Raw genomic sequence first — 17,773 nt, forward strand, 5'->3', positions numbered from 1 at the left:
TGTATGGATCCTCCTAATCTAAAGTTTTCTATGATATCATAAAAAAGAATATTTTTTGATTTATCTTTATCTCTGTTGGGTTTATGAAGTGTTTTAATGGGGGCAGAAGTCAGGCAGGAATTGTTGATTTTATTTTTTTTTTTGCTTTGTCCTGCACTTGATAAAATGTCTGCAACTTCTAGGACCAACAGGCTGAAACAGGTAAGAACACACTGACTTCTGAAGTTGTTAATCCCTGGAAATGCGTAGTCCCCAAACATATATTACTGATCAAGGAGTAAATCAATAAACCTTCCTGGCTAAAATGCATTTTTGTTTGTATCTTGTCTGTATTATTATATATAAATATATATAGAATTATATATATAATTCTATATATACTTATATTATATATAATATATATTATATAAAAACATATTTTATCTCTTCTGATTTCAGTCAACTTGCATGAAATTATAAATATATATAATTATATATATATTATATATAATATATTATATATAAACATATATTTTGTCTCTTCTGGTTTCAGTCAACTTGCATTTGCAATGGTAACACAATGCAGATGCACGGGAGTAGTGGTTCATGTAGGACATCAGCAAAATACTCCAAAATGCTAAGTCCTTCACCTTTTCCTCCTGATGAGAGTTGCATAGATTCATCATGGAAACTTTTGATAATTAAAATCTGCTTGTTTGCATTTATTCTGCAGTACAGGAGTAGGTAGATTACTTACAGTAATACTGCCTGAAAGGTAGTAAAACAGCATTGATGGAGCTGAAAACATCATGAAAAGGCTTTTTAGAGGTAAGATTTGGAAGCTGCTATTTGCCCCAGTTTTACCTAAATAACTCTAAATCATATCTGACTAGATCAGAGCTGTCCCTTACTTTGCATTGTAGAAATCAGAGAAGAATATTAATCAGGAGTGGTATATAGAAAAGGAAATTTTCACAAAGAAAAAGGAAGCAAAATCTAAGAGCCTAATGATCTTAACTCGAAATATAAAATAACCATCCCAGCAGAACGGGAATTGTGGCATGCCAAGCTGCAGATCTACTAATAAGGACTTAAAACCACCAGCAAAACCCCCCCCAGTGCTAGTATGATGTATGGAGAAGAGCTCCAGGATCTCTAAGATACTAGTATTGCTAAGAAATGACAAAAGTCATTATCCGGACATCTCATATCGGTACTTGATCTTTATTTCTGTAGGAAAGCAGAATAGGGCTAATTAGAAGCAGAGGCAAAATTTAACACTATTTTATCAAATGTTTTGTAATGCCTAACCCAGTGTTCCTGCTATTAAAAAAATTATTTTTTTAAAAATTGTTCAGTAAAGTGTATGATATGGTTCAGTGCCACATGGTGAAGGAACCAGGGTGTTACCTTCTACTTAACCAGAATGGAATCAATAGATGGCGCTGAGAGCAAATTTTTGGGCCAAGGTGGTGCAGTTAGTTGAAGATTGACTTTGGAAACAGATTCTTTTGACTGTTTGCTGATGACCGTGACAGAAGAACTGCCATGCACCGGCTGGATTTGCTGATGCGGCAAATGTGGGAAGCATGGCCAATACACAGTGTTAGAGTTTTGTAGTACTGAGTATTAGAGATGGGATGAAATACAAAGCACAAGGCTGGAAATTAAGAATTTATAGCTGCTTCCAAACAGTGAAAGCTTATGGGTTAGAAATGATAAAGACGAGAGAGACCTGGGCATATTTGTTAACAGTATGACGGAATTCACCAACATGTCTCATAAAGATGATGTGTGAATCTAAGACATATCAGACTAAATAGTTCCAGTAGTATTAATGATTTTCTTTTATTATAAGTCCAGAGTTTTACTGGTTAAATTACCTGTGCCTTTCCTCATTTCGGGGGGGGTGGGGGGGGCGGGGAGTGGATGATGCCAAAAAAAGTAGTGTAATCCTTTTTTTTTTTTTTCTTTATTCAGTCATGGCAGAAGCTACAGACACAGGTTTAAAGAATCTTGACACCTGAGGTTCTACTTCATCTGGAGATTCATCAAAGCTCAAGTTAGCTTTTATGATGTCATGTCAAAATGATGTGAAGTACTAGAGATTGACAGATACCATCACCCAGCTTTTTGCATTAGTTTGCACTGTTCTTGTATTGACAAACTTTTGATCTTTGGCTTTGATGTAGGAGTGACTTGCCTCCTGGGGATGCTAAACATACTGTCTGACTGTTGTTTCAGATCTATGGATGACAAGTAGAAGATCTGACTGGATGTAATCGGTCTGGGGAATGTGGTATGACTGAGGTAGCCAGCCCTCCTTCCTCAATTTTTGTCGAGGAATGCATGTGGTTTTACTTTGGGTTTCCTGTCAGATGCTTTTGTGGTATCTGGATGAAAAAAGCATGCAACATGTCAGACCCCTCCAATAACCCTGAGCACTTCAGTGGATAAAATGGGATGGGAATTTCACTACACCCTTTGACTTAGCCTGGCATCCAAGACCTAGCTCAGTCCCTGATGTCTTTTGCTTCCCATTCCTGTTCATTGACCTACTGATACAGATAGGTCCAAACTCAAATGTGTGGGAGAGGAGGGGTGGGGAGGCATCTGAGATTGTGAGGAATGTAATCCTGTAAGCATGAAAGCTATTTAAATTATCATTGCATGGCTCCTGGCTGTCTGTGATGGCTTGAAAAAAGACTAGTTCATCAACAAGAAGGGTCCTCCCATGGGGAAGGAGAGATCTACCACAGGATTGTTGTGTCTAAATGGAATAAATTTCTCTGTCCCCTCCCCAAGTTCTTCTCCCATCTACTTGTACAGTCAGGTCTTAGTGACCTGAAAGAATTTTCCTCTCCACTATTTTAGTGTATTTGCTTTAACTTGGTATGGATAGTCTAGACTGTCCCAAAGGGGAGAAATATCTCCATTAAGATGATTTTACCTCTTACTTGTTCTACAATATTCTTAATAACAATGTTCTCAGATTTTTGCAGGATATAGTTGTGTTTTTCCTCTGTACTCTCCCTGCAGCTCTAAATTTGATGCTTTAAAAAAATCTGTCATGAACGTGCCCCTAGATTATAGCATGGTCTTACAGCTTTACACAACAGAATTTTTGGTGATTGTTACCCATCTCCTGGAAAGAGTCAAGGTTCAGGACTTAATGACAGATCTGGCCTTATTGAATCTTTATCCTTGCTAGTTTCCTACTTTCAATCCTTTCAAGTGTCTGATGTAGCTTTCTCTAAAGTACATTTGGATTAGGAAATTAAAGTATTGGTTTATTTTCTCAGAGCAGGTGCTTCTAGGCCAGAGGAATTTTTGAAGTCCTCTTGACATCTAGGAGATGCTCATGGCACTAAGCCTTGCTCCCAATACTGTACCTACAGCAGAGAAGATGATGACCAACCCTGACTATGCAGTTGTCATTCAAGCTGATGGGGCATATTAGATCACGTTGAGAGTCTGCTACACAATCATGCGGTAATCACAAGATGCACCTTAGTGATCAGAGCACATTCCACCATGGCATAAGCCACGCATGGAGCTTTGCTCAGAAATGTCTCCATCTCCGATGTATTCAGAACAGCTAGATGGGATCTCCATGTGTACCTTCATCAAACATTATGGAACTGTTGAGACATACAAGTGTATAGCAGCATTTTGCAGAGCAGTGCTAAGATCGTTATTTGCTTGGAAGACTCAGAAATGCCCAGACAGGCCCTAAGATGCAGGATGCTGCCTGCAGTATCCAAGGGTATAAACAGTCATGTCAACCGAGCCTCAAAGAAAGAAAAGGCTAATAAACACTTCTCAAAATGATCCACCTGTTCATTCATCTCACAGCTGTCTTCTCTTTTTCCCTGTAGCCCTTTATCTTTTGTAGGAACTGAAAACCTGTGCTTTCTGGCTCTCATGAACTCCTGAGGGGAGAGAGGACCATGGGGGAGGAGGTGTGGGGAGGCATCTGAGATTGTGAGGGCTGTAATCCTCTAGGTGTGAATGCTGTTTAAATTACCAAGGCAAAACGTGCTATTCATTATGCATTTAAATATCAGAGACCCTTCTGATGCACATGTGGTAGAAAAAGCTCAGCAGGATCTTTCTAAAGATGTTTTATGAAAAGGATTTCAGTGAATGTGAATTATTTTTTTCAGCATTGTTTAAGCAGATTGCTGTCAGTGGTTACTTCACAATTAGCCTGTCCTTATTTCTTTCTAGGTAAACATTGAATCTGGGGGGAAAAAAAAAGAACTGTTTTCCTGCGCATTTTGCAGAGGTGTGGTTGTTGGGTTTTTTTTATTTTATTTTAAGCGAAAGTCCCCATGGAGCCCTGTAACTGAATGTCGCTCATCTAGCAATAAGACTTTAAATTGACTCAAGTATAGGATATTTTTTTTTACTTATCTCCTTATAGGGTACTACAAGGTTTTCTGCTGTTAATAAGGTAAATGAGATTTGCTAAATTCCATTTGCCCTGATTGCAGAGAGGGTGCGCTCTTGCACTGCTCTTGTGTCCCACCGCGAAACAAACAGCTCACTGCTGCTGCTTTGGAGGTGGTGGTACCTCGATTGAAAAACCTTTCCTGAGGCACAGGGTAGCTTTAAAAGTTATTTCATTTCGTTTCGTGTGGATAATACTCAGGACACTTTATTTGTAATAAGTAATGGATCACTGACCAAGGTGGTAGTTTTTCTATCAAAACTGTACCTGGGAAATCCTACATTCGATTTGCGCTGTGCTGCCGTACCACTAACATAACATTTCGTACTTCCAGGTGTTAAATTGTTGTTTCCTTCTTAGGGATCTCTCAGTCCCTTAACTACGCAAATCCAGCTCAGGTGCATGAGCTCCTAATTGTTTTAGCATGCAGAAGAGATTTTTTTTTTATTGTTAAGTGCTCTTGGGAATGGAACTGGGATGCTGACAGGTTTTCTCTATCTAGCTTGAAATGGCCATTTTATTTTTCTTTTTCTCCCTTCAAGTTTAAGATGTCAGCTGAAAATAGAGTATACTCAGCATGGATGTAAGACACTCTTGAAAATGGCTCCAAGCATCATCCAGATTGGGGATTCTTTGTTTTGTGCAAACAGGTACTAATGTTCCTGGTGTTATCCCGCTTTAGTTCAGTGGTCAATTTAGCATTAACACTATTTTCTAAAGGTTAAAGAGTTGACAGATTGAAAGCTTTAGTCAGTAACATAATATCAGCAATCACCATGGCAAATGAGTTGGTGTTCACTAAGCGTTCATGGGCAAGAATAAATAGGAATAGGACTTCTAGCATAGAGCAAAGGTGTGTGCAAGCCGGAACTAAATTCAGTTCTTCTGTGCAGTCCATGCTGTACGCAGGGAGTCTGTGTTATCATCAGTTTAAGAGTTAATTTTGTGCTTTTAAAGAGAAATTGGAATCACAAGTGAAACAGGCTGAATCAGTAGCCCTTATATTTAAATAGCCTCTTATGTTTAATTAAAGAACTTCTAAACACAACTATATTTGTTCACAAGGTTATCTTTTCCTGCCCCAGAATTACAGTTATTTCACTCTGGGTTTGGGTGTTGGTTTTCTGTTTGGGTTGTTCCCTGACCCCCACCCCCGCCCAAACTTTTCTTTCCTATCTTCCTCCCCACTTCTTCCTGGACGTTACTGGAGATAAGGGTACTAACATCTGTTTCTCATCTTGTGCCTTTTTGCTGGGGTACTGCCTCCATTTAGACTAACATTCAGTAAGAGCATCTGAGACTTTCATTGTCTTGTGTTTATATGGACACTGTGAGGAATGCGTGGTTTTACAGAGCTTCTTGGCTTTTGCTGTCAGAAGTAAGTGTTTGCTGTACTGTACTGGAAGGGTCTTCAATTTTCTTCCAAAAGGAGACCTTTCCTAGAGCCTGTTTCTCTCTCCAGCTACTTCCTAGGCTGTATAATGAGTAGTCCTTCAGAAAAAATCATGGTTTATCACTACGGTGTATCAAACCTTTTGTGTTTTGCCAAACCTTTGTCTGCTGGAGGTTCATCAAATATTTTAGATGTCTGGTTTGGTATTGTATTTCTTACCATGAATTCAACATATGTTTAAAAAAAGCTTTCAGCAATGCAGCCTAGCCCATATGTCTCTCTTTCCACATAAGTTGCTTCCACATAGCTGTCAGTCATTACATGCGTGCCTTGATTCAGATAAATTTAAGAATCTGAGACATCTATTCGAAGTATAGGCAGATTTGGAGATGCTGAGAGCAACAACCTGTATAGTTTCCATGTAAGACTATACAGAACACACAGATTAGGACTTTTCACCTTTGACAAAAGATAAATGAAGACTGATATGACAAAGGTCTAAAATAGGCTAGGGAAAAGTTGCCAGTCTCTTCTAATAACAGTTGAACAGCATCAAACAAATCATGTAGGTGCAGGTTGAAAGTGAGCAAAGGGAACTGTTTTCATAACTTCTGGTTAAGCTGCAGAATTTCTTCCTGAAAGATTTTGTATGTGAAATCTTATTTGAGTTGGAAAAGCAGTTGCACAAATACCAAGAAAAGAAACCAATCGGGGCAATTAAATGTGAGATAACACCTCTGGATGCAACAACCAGAACTGCAAAGGGGTTGGTTTGGAAAGGGGAGCTGTGTGCTCCAGATGGAGGCATCTCTCTGCTGCTACATCTCTTTTCACCCCCCTCTGAGGCAGGCAGCAGTTTCCAGAGCTTTGGCTGGCTTCAGGGTGAGGTAAGCTGTCTCCAGATAAGCTGAGAGTGGTTTGTGTGGAGGAGGAAAGGGACAGAAGAGAAAAGGAGTTTCTGCAATGAAAAGGATCTGGGAAAAGACATAATAAGATGAAATTAAAGAAAATTGCATTAAAAGGAGCTGGTGATTCTGGCTTCTCCAACTACACAGGAGAGTGGAGAGCAGTAAAGGGCTTTAGAGTGAGGAGAAAATGAAGAGTAAGCTAATTGCACACAGGTACGGGAGAGGGGGAGTGGAGGGAGAGATCAGTGGCACTGTGGTGGGTGAGGAAGAAGAGGAAGAATAAATCGAGAGAAAGCTTGCAGCCGTTTATGGGGCCTTAACACTTTCCTTGTTCATTGTGCCTTGCTGCACCATTTACCCACCTACCACTTAACACCGCATGGTGCTAGAGCCTCCAGTTGTTGTCTTGTCTGCCATCTGCCACTTCTCTGATTTACCTCAGCCTGTCGCTGCCACCGTTCCGCTGCGTGGCTGATGCTGTTTCTAGTATGGCTCTGCTCCTACCCACACGCGGGATTCAGGCCAGTGGAGTCTGTGATAAATATTAGTAAGGCTAATGTACTTATATGTATGAAATCCAGCTTTCTCTAATGTGTAGAAGCCTCTTTTGTATGTAATCTGTACCTTATTATTTCAATGTTCCACTGACTATTTTAATTGCACCAAATTTCTGAGTGTTGCCTATGAGGTCTGCCCTCTGGTTTGGACTATTGGCAGTTCTGGTTGGGTACAGCTTAGGGCAGCCAGAGAGTCCTCTCTCTCTATGTATTTAATTCATCCTACACAGTGTTTACTAGAGGTATGCAGGAATACTCTTAATCCCTGTACTTAACAATGTCTAACACTAAAACACTTTCCTTCCTGAAAATCCAATGATTTCACATGCAGGGAATTACTCTATTTTTACTCCATAATTACGCTATTTATACCTGGACTTTGGGAGGTGAAATCTAGATGACTTTTATTACTTCATTATAAAAACATTTAGTATGCCCCCATAAGGAAAGAAAAAATAGATCAGGCAGACTGTATAATGCATCATCACGGTAATTCTTTTCTCCTTAGCTGCAATCCAGTATTACTTTATTTTCTGTGGGGACGCTTCCTCGGTTGGTGCATGTCAGAATACCTCTGTGGAAATAACTGATTTACAGTGGCTAAGAAAGTGCTCTCGAGAGTTTTAATATAATGCGGGATTTAATGTTTGTAAAATGTCTTGAGAAGTGTAAAATACTGAAATAATTAATAAGTGCTTATAAAAATCTGAGAGGGTGATACTAAGATTTAAATGTCAGCATCTTCAGTGGCTGATAAATGGAGTGTGTAGAAGCTGAATTTTGCAACTTTTCCTCTTTAAGTACGCTGCTGTGATTTGGTATCCTCTACCAAGCTGCTAACATCCATGTGACTTAGAGTAACTAAGTCATCTTCCTGATATGCACCCCTTTCAAGCCTGATTGAACTGGCCAACAGCATGAAATCTTCTAATAGAAGACATGTAGATGGACAGCTAGAAAACGGAATTGCATAAGCTTCATTTTCTTAGGAAACCTACCTAAAATTATGGTCTTCTAGACCTATTCATCAGTCTTGCATCCCACTGAACTACGGTTTTTCATTTGTGACAGGTATCAAGATTTGGAAGCAGAGAACATTTTGATTAAATTTGTCTCCTTTGTTGCTGCAGGTACATTCTGTGTATTCTTAGAATGTAAATCCTGCTGCTAATTAAGTTGTTCACTATTTGAGACGATAGTCTTAAAAAAATATAGCTCACCTCAGGGAGTCCCAGAAAGTAAAATGTCCATGCACAGGATTGTAATTTACCAGGAATAACTACTGTATATCCATTCAGTGGAAACAATTGAAACTATTTCATTTTTTATAAATTCTTTTCAATTTGCAAAAGTTACTTTTATTCTCAAAAACTGGAAAACGGTTATTCTGAAAAAGTCATATATTGATGATTTGGATTGAGTTGAACAATGCAGAATAAAATCATTCAAGCTGATCTCTGTTTTCTTCATGCTCCATTTTTAACTGCAAAGAGGAGAACAATGGATAGATATAATAATAATATCTATGCAGAAGCAACATGCTCAAAGGGCTATGGCAAATACAAATCTTACATAATGAGTTTGATTGAATTTTGTGGCTGAAGAAAACAAAACCCGATAGAAGCAGCCTGGTTTATGAGAAGCAGAACTAATGAATTTGTCTGTTCTTGTTTTATTTTTTCTGTCTCCTACCCTCGATCCCCATGCCTTGTGTCTCCTGTGATATCGCCACTGGGCAGAAGCTTGTAGCTAACCTGAAGCTGTGGCTTTCCTGCTGACCATTGCTGTATGGCCAGCACGCCCTCTGAGTTATGACTGCAGTTTGATGTCAGGATGCTCACGTCCTTGTGCTTCCCCTTCACCTAGCTGCGGATTTTTGGGGAAGCTGTAGAAAGTGAGTTACCTCAGGGACTGTGCAGCATGTGCTCTGCAAGGAGCGGCTGAGGGACTGGGGCTGGCTCAGCACGGAGGAGAGAAGGGCTCAGGGGGACCTGATGGGCTGCCACGACCCAGAAGGAGGTTATGAAGAAGGTGGAGCCGGGCTCTTCACAGTGGTGCCTGGTGGGATGATAAGAGCCAACAGGTATAAATTGAAACATGAGAGCTTCTGACTGGTTGTAGGGAGAAACTTTTTAACCATGACGATGGTCAAATGGTGGATCAGGGTGCCCAGAGGGGTTGTGTAGTCTCCATCGTTAGAAGTTCTCAAGACCAGGTTGGATAAAACCTTGAGTAATGTTTTGCTGATCCTGCTTTGAGCAGGAGGTTGTATTAGATGACCTTCTGAGGCTGAAGTCCCTTCCACTCTGAGCTATTCTACAATACTATTTTTCTGTCCAGTTTGATTGACCACTGGTTTGATTGACCACATGAGATAGCTGCATGAAATACACAGGGAATTGCATAAACAGGAGATTGCTTTTGCATTTTTGCCCCTCCTGCTCCTTTAAATAAAAGCTTCATTTTGCTTACAATAAAAGTAGGTACAAATTTTGTTTCCATCACAGCAAGCTGGCAACACCTGGGAGGGAAGCCTTTCCTACACCACACCCTACACCCATAGCAGATCAAGGGAAGTGAGGAAAACCCTCCTGTTTTAAAGCAGGACCACTGTGCAAGATGAACTGAAGCAAACTGTTTATGCTTTGGTATTTCAGTTTCTCTTGCAAGGGGTTTCAAGGGACTTAAGCATCTCTCTTCCCACCTATTTAACAGTTCTAATATTAATATAATTTGTCTTTAGTGTCTTAATCTTACTATTTATAAAATAGCTATTGGTTTAAAGTTTAATTCTCTTATAATAATTCATTCTCTTAGTAGGAATGTTTACTGTCTTGTAGACTGACATCTTACAGAGCCTTTTTTCTTCTACAGCCACTCTTGAAAATATTTCCCAAATCATGAAAGGAAAGAATCAGCTTAGGTAATCAGGAATACCCGCTATATTTTTGCCAGTTTGCTTTATTTAAATGTGAAAAAAACCTAGGAGGCTGACTTTGGCTTTCTCCTTGAGATTATCTTTTTGTATATGAATCTGCTACACCCATCTTAAGCATTCTGAGGTGTGGCAACTGCTGTATCCCCTTTCTATGCAGCACTGTGACTTTTTTATATCCTGATATGCTTATTCTGGATGCAAAACAGTTGATGGGACTTTATTTTTAAAAATCAGGGCTGTTTATGAAGGCAGCTTGTTACATCTGTGACATGATTGAAGTATTTCTTTTGCATCATTAACAGGTGGAATTCTTCTCCCTTGAGCCACGACATGAAGTCAAAAGCTTAAAGAGGTTCAGAAAACACCTGGCGCTCTACTATTGATAAAAACCTGTACTGCAAAGTTAGATAAGACTGAAAGAAAAACAGCCAAACAAGGAAAATTATTAGTTTGGACACTATGTGGGTATCAAACGAATTTCAGGGAAAAGAAGTGGGGGAGGGAACCAGCCCATTGTATTTTTGAGGTTTAGGCTAGACAAAAGGTTTTCTTGTTACAAGTGGAAAATTTATGTTTTAAGTTTGACTTAGCTGAGAGAATATACTGAAAGATCAGCTTTAACTTCTTATAATATATTTAAATAACCAGAATATTTACAGAAGGTATTGAATGATTGGAAAATACACTTTCTTTCTGAAAAGAACAATAATTGATAAACAAGCAGCTAATTAAATATTTTCAGTACCATTCAGAGTTGGCTTTAAAGGCTAATAGGAAAGGAGAGAAAAAAAGGCTCTGGTAATTATTTCAGGTAATACCAGCAACAAGGAGGGGTTTATTTTTTTTTCCCAGTTTGCCTATCAATTATTGTTTTACTGTGTGTGGTAAACTGTTACTACTCATAGCTCTGCCCTAGAATTTAAATCATACTAGATGTGTATTTTCCTTGCAAGGGCATAGTTTTCACTAATCCCAGAATGAGACGGCATATGTGACGGCAACTTGATGCCACAGGGCACTGTCATTTCTGGCACGGGCTGGAGCAACTACCCCAGGAACATCAGAGGTCTCTGCTCAGATGCAGCTCCAGAGGAGGCTGCCACTCTCCAGGTCTGGAGCTGCAGGGAGCGTCTGGTGCCGCTGGCTAAGGCTGGGGCAGAGGGAGATGATATCCATACCTACAGGAGGTGTATGCTGGTTGAGGAGATGTGCATCAAGCTAAGGAGCTGTGAAGGAGGGTGTGGCACATAGCACAGCGTTAGGGATGATGAGAAACAGATTGGCTGGATCCAGACAGGACCCAGCCACTGCAGAAATAAGAGCCTGGACTCTCTGTGCACGCAGGAACAGGCAGACCCCATGCTCATCAGGGTAGCAAATGGAGGTTCCCATGATCGTGAAGGCTGGAGGCTTGTGACTTCAGGCAGCAGGAGGGCAGTTCCTCCTCCAGCTGCAGATCTGCGCCTACAGAACAGGTTCAGTGCCCTGGTGGGAGGTGAGGGGCTGGACACCAGGTATCAGAGCTGGCCAAGCCTGAACCATGTGACAGCACCAAGAGGAGGCGACCCATGGTAACAGTGGGAGACTCCCTTCTGCAGGAAACAGAAGCGTCCACTTGAGACCTGACTTGCTGTCTAGGGAGGTTTGCTGCTTGCTGGGGGCTTGGATCCAGGACGCTGCAGAAAGACTGCCAAGGACAGCCCTCGCACTATTCCCTGCTGCTGCTTTTCCATGTGGGCACCAGCGATACTGCTGGGGAGACCTCGAGCGTGTCAAGAGTGACTGCATGTCTCTGGTGTTCAGGGTCAAGTACGTGGAGTCCCAGGTGGTTTTCTCCTCAATCCAGCCAATGACAAGGAAGGGCTTGAAGGAAGATTGTATGGATCCTACATTTCCTCTTGTTGAACTTCATGAGAAGTTCCTGTCAGCCTGTTTCTCCAGCCTGTCAATGTCCCTCTGGATGGCAGCATGACCCTCTGGCCTACCAGCCACTTCTCCCAGCTTTGGGTTATCTGCAAACTTGCTGAGGGAGCACTCTGCCCCATCATCTGGATCATTAATTACTCCGTTTCCTGATGTTATGCTCACCCTTTCCCTGCTCCTCAGGATCCTACTGTCTGTGGTTTCATTCTGGTGGTGGTGGTGGGTGTTATGGTGAGTTGTCAGCACCTGGTGTCCTTTGCCAGGAGGAATATCATGTTCTTGTTGATAATTGTCATCTTCCTCCTTGCATCCACTTGGGGTCACTTCTGTATGTTTCCTAACACACTTTTACACCTTTGTTCTTTATGCATTTGTCTCCAGCTCTGTGTTACATCAAAATTTACTATATCTGGTGTCTTTTATGTATTACTGTTAATAAATGTTGTCTTGTTGTGCTGTCTTACCAGGCCTGTATTTCTCTATACTTTATCATTATGTTAGAGGAAGAAATATCTCATTCTACATAGAATAATTTACTATTACTGCTATCTATATAAAGCTATGGTTGTACAATACAAAGATAAATGCAAGCAAAACCAATTAGCCATAGACACGTGGTAACCAAGTAAACTAATTTAGAACAACCAAGTAAAGCAAACTTGCAGGCAGGTCAAGAAAAGTTGAGACACAACAGGTCTGAGAAGCTTCAGGTTTGGTGCCTTTTAAACTCAGTACAAAGGTTATGGCCTGTCACTAGCTATGGCAAAACTGTATTACAGGGCTACATGGTCAAACTATTAATAATTTGATTCCAGATTTTCTAGATCTGTATCAGTTAGTATGCTAGGATCTGGTTAATTGTCCTCAGATCTGTTGTTTCTGCCATGTGAATTATGCATAAGAAACAGGAGTTCCTAAGCATAGTAACTTGTTTGCTTTTAACATCATCACATATTGGATGCTGCACTATTTCTATCACAACGAACTAGCCTGTTCGGTTTAATGGCCATGATGTCAGGCTCCAGGAAATGCCATATATAGCGCAAGCTCTTTAAGAAGCAAATGATATAGTTCTTGGGCTGTATCAGTACTTTCTGTACTTAGACTGTATAAACACCCTGAAGTGCTTTTAGTTCAGCCTCTTCTTCACTATAGGCTGAAGAATCTCTCACCTATATATATTGAGGGAAGCTTCTTTCCTTACTGCTTTTGAGACCATGGGTTCATAGTGTCACAGTGTTCAAATTGCCTGTGTTATCTCTCTGTTGTGTCTTTTTGCCCTTGTTACACACCAGGTTAAGATGAGTGCAGGTGAGCTATCTAGTGTTTGCATTTTCATTGCCTTTCAGATTATCTGTACTTTTTAGCCACTGCATATTTACTCATGGTTTTATCTACGGGAAGAACTATTCCCATGGGTATTCTTCAATAGGCTTTGAATGTTTCAATATCATGTCTGTCAATTAATTTTCATTAAAGACCTAACCTTCAGGATACTCTGCTGGGAAGGTCTGAGACTGCCTGCTGCACCTAGTTGTGGACCTGAATAAAAATCTATCAGTTAAGAGCAAGGATGAGGCTGGCTAGGAATAGAAAATCATCACTAGCAGTTGTTTAAGATGCAGTTTTAATATGAATTTAGATGCAGATGCCTATAAATAGAATAAAACTTTGAATATAAAGGTAGTTAAATAGTTTTTAAAATACAAATAGAAGGCTCCATTTTCTGAAAGTTTTCTTTAGTACAGCTCTTTCATTTCCCGCTTCACAAAGGCCATTCTCATGGGTTTAAATGATTTCATTTTCAACTTCACAGTAATTTACAGGTAGAGAAACAGCCATGCAATAGGCTTATGGTCCTACCCAAACTGTGATTGCCACTGTTCAATGGAACTTGCGAACAGCTCCTGGGTGGCCAAATCAATCCAGATGTATAGCAAGCATGAACTTACTAAGACCCAGTTTTAAACTGTTGGAGGTTTTTGATCCTACTCTTCTTCTCAAAATCCCATTTCAGAACATAATTGCGTCAATGGTCTAGATATCCTCATTTCAAATGAATATTTATTCATGGCTCATTAAGAGTCATTTGTTCTCATGCATAATAGTTCATTTTCTTCCCTGAAGCCAACTCAAATATCTGCTATTATGTGTATAGGTATACATGCTAGAATGATTTTTGCCTTTTACAGGAGGATTGCTTGGAACCAAACAGCAAATACTTTCTCACAGTTTCTCTTAAAACAGGCCCCCTACTCTTTTCATCTCTCAGGTAGGCCTTCTCCACATGCCTTTTAAGATTCATCTTTCTCGAGTATAGGTCATCAAACTTGGATCCACTACTGGGATGATGGCTCACAAGAACAATTTTCCATCTACTGGGAATACCTCTGCTGACAGATTTTATGATTTTAGTCTTGGGCTTTTTTTAGTGCTGTACCACATCAGCAGTTTATGTAGGCATACCTGAGCAAAGTGTCCCAGCACTGCCTATAGAAAGAAAAGCTAACATGACACTGGCTCTCTGGTTATAAAACCAGAACTGCCTAACTTAGTATACTGTGGTGTGCACTGATCATGTTGAAAGCAAAGCTTTACTTACTGCTTCTTCACAGTGTTGGTAACGACAACAAAGTTCTTCCAAAATCTCCTTCTGCCTTTCATAAAAGAGAGAGAAAGAGAAATGAAAAGCCTTACATAAAGTACTTTGCTAGCAAAAGGTCTTCTCTTGCAATAATATGTTGAGAACAAAGACCAAATTTCAGAAATCTTCATTATTTTACATTTCTGCATCCAAGGAGATTCTTGGTTCAATGTTTATGACTATGATATTTCCCTCTTCACATATTCTCAGGGATCTATTTTAAATCTTGCTTGCTAAGTTCCTATACAGCGTCTGTCAGTCTTATGCCATTACATACAGTGTATTGCTATACTCTAGGAAAGTAGAGCTGAAATGTAGTTTGCAAAATGCTAGTCGGAGGAAAATTTGCCTCCAAATTCTTATTTAGAAAAAACATGTGACTTGAACTGCACTGTTAAACCAATTTCTTCCAAGGCATTGGTTTTCTTTCAACAAATCTGATTTTATTATAAAATATGCAAGGAGCTGGGTAATACCCCACAAAAAAATTCTGGTTCTTTCATCACATCCATCACAGCGGTACCTGTGGCCGCCCTGAATTCCAAAACCTGGGACCTTTGAGGCACTTGGATTTAGAAGGGTAGCAACAGAAAATAATCTCTTGGGTTTTCTAGATTCAGTCATATCTGAAAAGCAGCTGTCTGGTTGTAGGTTTTCTTCCTGCATTGGCACCTGTAATATTCATATGATATCGGGATTCTTGACAGTTCCTGTAAGGGGTGAAAGTTAGATATGAAAGGGTATGGAATTTCCTGACAGAGAAATTTTAAAATTACTTTAAAAAATGAATAATTTAAAAAGAAATATGTAAATATTTAATAACTTGATATTCATTACTTATTAATCATTAACTAATGATTCCATTAATAAGTAATGATTTAATATTATTCAATACTTGAATATTAAACATTTCAAATGCATATCGGGTTTATCTACATATTTTTATCATTTTATATACATGTATGCATACCTTCGTACACACACATATATGTATAGTTATAGTCATTGTATCACACCATAGTGACCCTTTGCCAGAGGCTGGCTTATGTCAAAATGATTTGGATCTATCCCCAATGCACCCCACTATGAATGACTGGCCTTGTTCATGTAGCGTAGCACTTGGAGAGACCCTTGCCTCAGTACGTGCCCTACAGATTTTGCATGTGCTCATTCACACACCACACTAGCATGCAATACATGTTATCCTCAGCATTTGTCTACCTCACTTCGCAACAGCCTGCAGTTCCTTACTGTGTTTGTTGCATCAGCTGTTGCTGCTGTTGGTGCTTCTTAAATGCTGTGTTAGTTGCTTGTGTTTGAGTAGTCTTTTCACTATGAGGCCTCTTAGTGGGCCAGCCTCATCAGCAGACTGATTTATGTCCTAGGGTACCTGGTCCATCAGAGCTTCCAGAGTACGGACAAATAAGTAGAACAGATCAGTATCTTTGGATAAAGTCCCTCACCAAACCTTTCAAGGAAACTAACTAGCTATGACATAGGACAGAAGGCCCATGCATCAATATGTAATTTGTTAAAAAGGTAAGTAATAGAGAGTAAATGGTTAGGTCTGGCTAAAGAGAGATGACCAATGTATCTACAAGGACTTGTGCTGCTCACCAGAAAAGGAGATGAGCAATGGGTTAAGAAAATTGCTGATAGTGCAGTTATTCATAGCAGTAAGGTTTAGAGTAGGCTATGAAGAGTTGAAGGACATTTCCATGTCACTCAGTCGTGTAATAAACTTACCCAGAAGAAATTAAACAGAGGTAAGTCTAAAGTGATGCACTTTGGAGGAAGGTATGCGTAGCTTCAATCGTAAAATGATGTGCTCGGAGCTGATCTGTACAACTTGGGGGCAAGATGGTGGGGTTATGCTAAAGGATTCCATGAAGACATTGGCTCAGCGCTAAGTAATGGTCCAAACAGCAGACCAAACATGAGTTTTTAGGAAAAAAAAATGCCATTGTTCCATTGTATAAATCCATTCACCTACCATGTAACTTTACAGCCTAGCAAAGATGGGGGGGATATAATAGGGGTCTAAAATCTGTACACTGCTCTACAATACAAAACCTAGAGGCCTAAACTACTAAAGCTAGCAGGAAACCAGTTCAAAATAAACAAAAATAAGGTGGTCCTTTTTGCAACAATTATATTTACAGATTTATGGTCAAGTCTTGAAGATCTGCTGTAGAGCTTGTGCTGTGAGCAGCTTCTGCTCTCCATTTTTGCTGCTGTTTTCCTTCATTGCTTGCTCTTCTAGCCACACCTTCCTTTTGCTCTGCTCGCTGCTTTAGCTGATACTGCAGTTTTTCTAACAGTTTCTTGTTATTTCAGCTCCTAATTGGAAGGTCTGCAGTACTGCAAAAAGGAGGTGCTTGAACATATATTATTTTGTCTCTAAATCATGAGAGCGCTCTATCTCAGTCTTAACTACTGCAACTGTAGCCTGCACAGCAATCTGTGACTACTTTACAGTTTACAGAAGATTTCTAAACCAATCTGCTGCCCTTTTGTCAGGCTTGTAACTTCTGCAACCTCGAGTCGGAAACCATTGCCCTAGGATGACCACTACTCCTGACACACTTAGGCGTAACTATTTATTTCCTATTTTGTATTGCTCTTTTACAGACCATGTCCAAAGAAGACTACTTGGAGGAGAACCCTGGGCAGGATGGCCTACAAAATGCTGGTGCGAGTGGTCTCCGACTTGGGGGAGGAGAGTGGTGCTGCAGTGATTACCTGTAGCAAGTGGACTGCAGGAGAGAGTGGCTGGTGTGGCAGTTCTCTGCTCTGTTTTTCCAGCCTGTTTCTATATATATATATGAGGAAGTGAGCAGTGTTCATCTCATCCCAAGGTAAGTTCGGCAACTTCCTCTGTCCCCTGCCTGAGGTTACTGTTGACCCTCCAGTGACCTGCTCACAGATTGGGTGGTTACTGGAGAGCAACTGGGAATTTTCTAGAGTTGGGTGGGGAG

The sequence above is a fragment of the Ciconia boyciana genome, chromosome 2, assembly GCF_034638445.1.
Source record: "Ciconia boyciana chromosome 2, ASM3463844v1, whole genome shotgun sequence".
Classification (NCBI taxonomy): domain Eukaryota; kingdom Metazoa; phylum Chordata; class Aves; order Ciconiiformes; family Ciconiidae; genus Ciconia; species Ciconia boyciana.